Here is a 6527-nt window from a genome sequence, read left to right on the forward strand (position 1 = left end):
GTTGATTAATTAGGTTCAATTGAATGCAAATTGTGAAGGCACCAACAAATCACCAATAATACTAAATGCAGTGGAAAATAAATTGAAAACGATGATTTGTTAACAAATGGAGAAAATCTCACAAGGCAAAAACTCCACAAAGTGATTTTAAGGTCACCACTCTCAAGAATCCACTAATCAACAATTAAACGGTTACAAGTATAAAGAATCTTATCAACTACCCTTGGCCTATCCCGAAATACCACCTTACAGTTAAACCTTCACTCTAATACCTAATTGGACTTGATCTTATAGTAGCGTTCTTTCTCTTTGATGCGCAAACCTCCAATTTGTTACTAACTCTTTGCTCGGATTCCAAGTACATGACTAACTTTAGCAACTTGAACTGATGTTGTTGGTTGCAAAGTTTTCCACTTCATCAACCATGACGATTTGGAAGCACTCAATAACAAAACCCTATGGCGTACAAACGCAATAGGTTCACACAAAGAATATAAGTCTCTTGGTTTCTGTATCTGTGTGTGACAACGTTTAAAGTAAGCCTTATATATGTCTAGGGTAATGAGAAAAGAAACTCCAAACAAATATACAAGACTGTGTCGAATTTTAGATCTGGAAATTCTGAAATCATAATTCTCAATAGATCAAGCTGCTGTTAAGCTATCTATTGAGTTTCACATTAAGTCTGGATAGCAAGTATCTGTCAAGACTTAATGAACAACTTTTCTTCACTTGTTTCTTGGACCAATCTTCATGTTTTTAATATTGTTAGAGAGATATTATTATTGTTTTTTATTATAAATATATAATTATTTCACAAATTTCTTTTTAAAATGATAAATTTTTATTGAAGAGATATTATTTTTACATGGTTTTATTATTGATCCAATTTTCATTATAAACCAATGGCACCTAACAACAATGTCAACAATTATTTTTACACATTTCTTACTAAATATTAGCTATTGTGTGCAAGTGCTTTTTTTTTTTTTAAAAAAAATATGTTTATTTAACTTATTATAATTGTTTTTAGAGAAAAATTTTACTTTTACCTTATATTTTAGGGGTTGTAAAAATTTAAATCTAAGCTTTAAAAAAATAACAAATTAAACCTACAATCAAATTTAATTAACTCCACTCATTAACCATAAAAAAGATAGGAAAAAACAAAGAATAAAACTTAAACATTAAACTAGATGATTGAGAGAGACATTGCCACATGCCGTCTACACCATTTGCCTCACCCACATGCCAAAAATTGTTTTTATTGTGACTATACAGGGTCCATTTGGATAAGCAGTTTAAAAAAGTACATTTTCAAAAATAATGTTTATATTAAGTGTTTTGAAAACACAATTTTGAAAATCACAATAAACTGGTTGGCAAACTTTGTGAACAATATTAGTCTAAAATTGTTGTTTTGGTGCAAATTACCAAAAAGGGCTTAGTGTTTGGTTTGTCCTTTTTTTTTTTTTTGCTAAACAGGTTTGTCTACTATTTAGTTTGTCTACTAAATCATCATCCAAATTTCCATATATAAAAAAATATAATTAAATACAACCAATTACATGATGTATTGTTGTATATTTTTATTAGGTATAATAATAGTTTGTTATGTTCATTTAACAAATAAACATGAAAACGAAAAGTCATAAAAGAGTTTATGACCCATACCATTACCTGACCACCTAGGGACTCTAAATTTTGAGACTTCCAGTTTAACCATACACGTGGTGGAGGTAGGATGGGTAATTGATAAATGTTGCTTGGTAAAATGATTTTATTAGAAATTGCATTATTTAAAACGTCAAATATTATGTTAATAAAAATGCACGTTTAGGATTTCATAATAGCCTATCCAAATGGGCTCATAGTGCAATAAGAAAACCTCAAACTGGGAAGCACGAGTGTGGCAATCTGGTCGCTGCACTTGTGTCGAACGCTTGGGGACGAGGCTCCATGCGCGTCCCCAATGATTGATTGATTTTTTTTTTTTTATTTACAGCTGGCAATTTCTCGGTGCTTCCTAGGTTTCTCCCTTCTTCTCTCTCCTTCTGAAGCTTCTCTCTTATCTGTGTACTGATGCTAAAAAAAGCTTCAAGGTAGCCACGTGTATGGCTAATAAACCATACGCTAAAAAGTTATATATAAAAGAAGCTTCAAGGTGGCCATGGCCCATGGGCATGAATCTTTAAGTTTCATTTCATTTTTTTGGTTAGCATAATCAGAGGAATGTGTCCATTTTCTTAGTTAGCATAATTATCTGTAGTATTACCTAATTTTTAGGTTTAATCTATTGGTATCTTGTGTCATCTCTTGGTGTCTTGCATAAGACATGCAATATATTCTTGTATATGATATGCATATTATATACAAGACACCAAGGTAATACACAAACACAAAAATATTTAATTATGCTTTCTCTGATTTTCAGATTTTCTCCACAATGAATCCACAACCTTGTGGTGCATGTTTTGCACTGAATCAACCCTGTAATATTGGTTGTTTTTGGGCTCAATACATCAAAGTGAGGGAGGATGAAAAGTTTTGTGTTCTCTGCGTGACAATCTAGATGACTCGAAAGTTGAGGGATTAAGAAAATCGATAGTAAAAACGAGAATAGTATCTCAACAGAGTTATGTTGATAATCGATACAAAAAGATTCTCTCTGAGGCAGCTCCTGAGATTAAAGGTGAGGAGGTAGCTCCTGAGCATGAAGATGAGGCAGAGCAACATCAGCTCCATGAGTTTCCTCCGTTTAAGGTTAGTTGGGTAACTTGCTAATGTTCCCATATCACTCAATACCCAAGCACTTTTTTACCTACTCAGCCTCATCAAAGTGAACCTACTCAGCCTTCTCAGTGTTAGAAATACTGAATGTAATTGTATTGTATTTCATCATAAAAGAATGTACATAGGTGCCTTTATATAGGAGGCACATGTGTACAGTACAAGTAAATATGTGTGCTATACAAGTAACCTAATTTGGGCCTAAAGCCCACAACACTATATACGTTAACAGCCCCCCTAAAACTCAAGGTGGATGTGAGACCAATTTGAGGTTTTCAACCAAAGTACGAAGGCGTCCCTTAGGATGTGACTTGGTGAAGATATCTGCAAGTTGATCTTTAGAGGAGACTGAGATCAGCTTGAGAGCACCATGAACAAGATGAAAACGGATAAAATGACAATTGATCTCGATGTGTTTAGTCCGTTCATAGAAGACATCATTGTGGGTAATATGAATAGCACTCTGGTTATCACAATAAAGAGGAGTAGTAGAGGATGTAGACACACCTAAGTCTTTGAGAAGTCATCGTAGCAAAAAAAGCTTAGATGTGGTATCAACAAGGGCACTATATTCTGCTTCAGTACTGGAGCAGGCCACATGAGTTTGTTTCTTGCTTCGCCAAAAAATCAGAGAAGAACCAAGAAGAAAGCAATAACCAGTGGTGGACCTGCGATCAATGGGGTCTCCTGCCCAATCAGCATCAGAAAATGCACGGAGAGTAAAAGGAGGAGCAGAGTAGAAAAGACCATGGAAGAGAATGCCCTTTAGGTATCGAAGAATGCGCAGAACAACAGCATAGTGAGTCGATCATAAAGCGGACAGATACTGGCTTACCTGGTGAACAACATAGGAAATGTCTGGACGAGTGACAGTGAGATAAACCAAGCTACCAACCAAGCGTCTGTAAAGAGAGGGATTAGACAATGGTTTCCCCCCTGAGGGAGTCAGATGTGCATTAAGCTCAACTAGAGTGTCAACAATCTTGCTATTAGTGAATCCAGCGTTAGACAAGAGTTCAGAGGCATACTTGGCTTGAGTAATATAAAGTCCATTTGTAGAATGAGTGATTTCAAGATCCAAGAAGTAGCTGAGATGTCTAAGATCTTTCATCTCAAACTGCTGACTGAGAAAAGCCTTGAGTTCTTGAATGCCATTGAGGTCATCACCAGTTATAATCATATCATCCACATATAAGAGAAGTAAAATAGTTCCTTTGTCAGTGCGACGAAGAAATAAGGCAAAATCATAGTGACTAGCTATGTAACCCAAATGAGAGATGGTAGAGCTGAATTTGGCAAACCAAGCTCGTGGAGCTTGTTTAAAGCCATAAAGTGCACGTCGAAAGTGACAAACCTTGTTTGAGTCAACAGAGAGACCAGGAGGAGGTTGCATATACACTTCTTCACTTAAATCCCCATTAAGGAATGCATTTTTGACATCCATCTGAAAAAGGTCCCATTTATTAGCAGCAACAACAACTAAGAGGGCACGAACAGATGAGATACGAGCAACTGGAGCAAAAGTCTCTTCATAATCAATCCCATACTTTTGTGTAAAACTTTTTGCAACAAGACGAGCTTTGTAGCGCTCAATGGACCCATCAGAGCGAGTCTTAATCTTGTAGATCCACTTACAACCAACCACAGATTTTCTAGGAGGAAGTGTCACCAAATCCCAAGTATGGTTTTTAGATAATGCATCAAGTCCCTCTTTTATTAAAATCTGCCATAAAAGGTCAATGGAAGCCTCATGATAGGTGTGAGGCTCGTGTAATGTAGCAAGAGCAGTGTAATAATGATAGTCAAGTAAATGTGCAGGAATAGATCTTACCCTAGTTGAGTGACGAGGTGGAATGTCTTGTGCAAGATCTTCAGGCGAAGCAGGAGCAGGAGACCCAAGCTCAGGATTGGGGTTGGGTAGCTCGTTTTCAACCTATTCATCTTCCACCTGTTCATTAAAGGGTGAACTAGGAAAGGGATCAGTGATATCTGGTGGTTGGACAGAGAAGTCTACAACAACAAAATCAGGAGCAACTATAGAAGGATCAGGAGCAGCTACAGAAAGAATATGTGCCTCATCTGGAAAAAGATCTAAGATAGAAGAGGAAGACAAGGAAGCACTGAAATGAGAGAGCTCGACAAAGAGGCGATGTTCCCAAAAAACAACATTACGGGAGATACGAAGATGATGAGAGACAGGATCATAACACCTATACCCCTTTTGAGTTTCGCCATAGCCAAGAAAACAACAAAGTCTTGATCGAGGCTCAAGTTTGTTATGCTCATGTGGCTGAAGAAGAACGAAACAAGTAGAACCGAAGGAGCGAAGGTGGTGATAGTCTGGAGGTGACCCAAAAAGGCGCTCATATGGAGTTTGATTTTGGATAACAGGATTCGGAATGCGATTAATAGTATGAACAGTATGAAGAGCAGCTTCACCCCAAAAGGGAGCAGGAACTTTAGTAGAGAGAAGGAGAGCACGAACAGTGTCAAGAATATGACGAAGTTTTCGTTCGGCTCTACCATTTTGCTAAGAGGTACCTGAACAAGTTAGTTGATGAACAGTGCCATAGGAATGCAAAATAGCTTGGAAAGCATATTGAGTATATTCAAGAGCATTATTAGATCGAAAAATTTTGATGCATCTGGAAAAATGAGTTTCAACCATTTTTGCAAAATTAGAATATACTTCCAATAATTCAGAACGATGTTTCATATTAAAAATCCAGTTATAGCTAAAGTAATCATCAACAAAGACAACAAAATATCTAGACCCACCAATACTAGAGACAGAGGAAGGCCCCCAAACATCAGAATGAATAAGGTCAAAGATATCAGTGGATATGGATTCACTAGTATTGAAAGGCAAAACTGGTTGTTTTCCTAGCTGACATGAAACACAATCAAAATTTTTTGTAGACACTGAACCTAACAAACCTCTAGAAGCCAATTGTTGTACTCGAGAGAAAGATGCGTGACCAAGTCGAGCATGCCAAAGTGCAAGGAAAAGAGTGAAAGAAACTGCAGCAGCTGCAGCAATAGAAACAGGAGCAACAAGTGGAAGACAAAGGTTGCCCACGGGAAACATATGCCCAACTCTGGGACCGGTCCCAAGCTCCTGTCCCGTCCTAGGATCCTGCACAATGCACTCAGAATAATCAAAGGTAATGCGATAACCTAACTCAGCTAATTGTCCCACAGAGAATAAATTGTAAGAAAGGTCAGGAATATTAAAGACCCCAGGAACCGAAAGGTTGGAGGTCAAAACGGAACCTATATTATGACCAGACATTGTGGAACCATTTGCTGTACGAATATTAAGAGGGTGTGGTGCAGGTTTAAGTTCAGAAAATAAGGACGAGTGAGGTGTCATGTGATTGCAACAAGCAAAATCCATAAGCCAAGAGGTAGGAGACATACCAGATAAGGCTGAGAGAGAAGAGGAATAAGATGCATTACCAACCATACGAATGACATTGGCGATGATATTTATAAGGTCATCTCTGGAAATGGTGAAAGTGGATCCAGAAGACTGAGACTGTGCAGAGACGGGAGCCATTGGTTGGACACTCTCAGTGTTAGCAACAGTAGCAGCAGAAATTGAAACAGCTGATTTGTTGCGATGATAGCAACTCTTAATAGTGTGGCCAAAACATTTGCAAAATTGACAAAAAAGTTTGATGGAATGGCAGCGACGATTGTTGCAATAAGAAGAACTATCCTTATTCTTCATTTAA

This window comes from Quercus suber, unplaced genomic scaffold (genome assembly GCF_002906115.3).
Source record: "Quercus suber isolate HL8 unplaced genomic scaffold, Cork oak 2.0 scaffold_193, whole genome shotgun sequence".
In the NCBI taxonomy this organism is placed as follows: Eukaryota; Viridiplantae; Streptophyta; class Magnoliopsida; order Fagales; family Fagaceae; genus Quercus; species Quercus suber.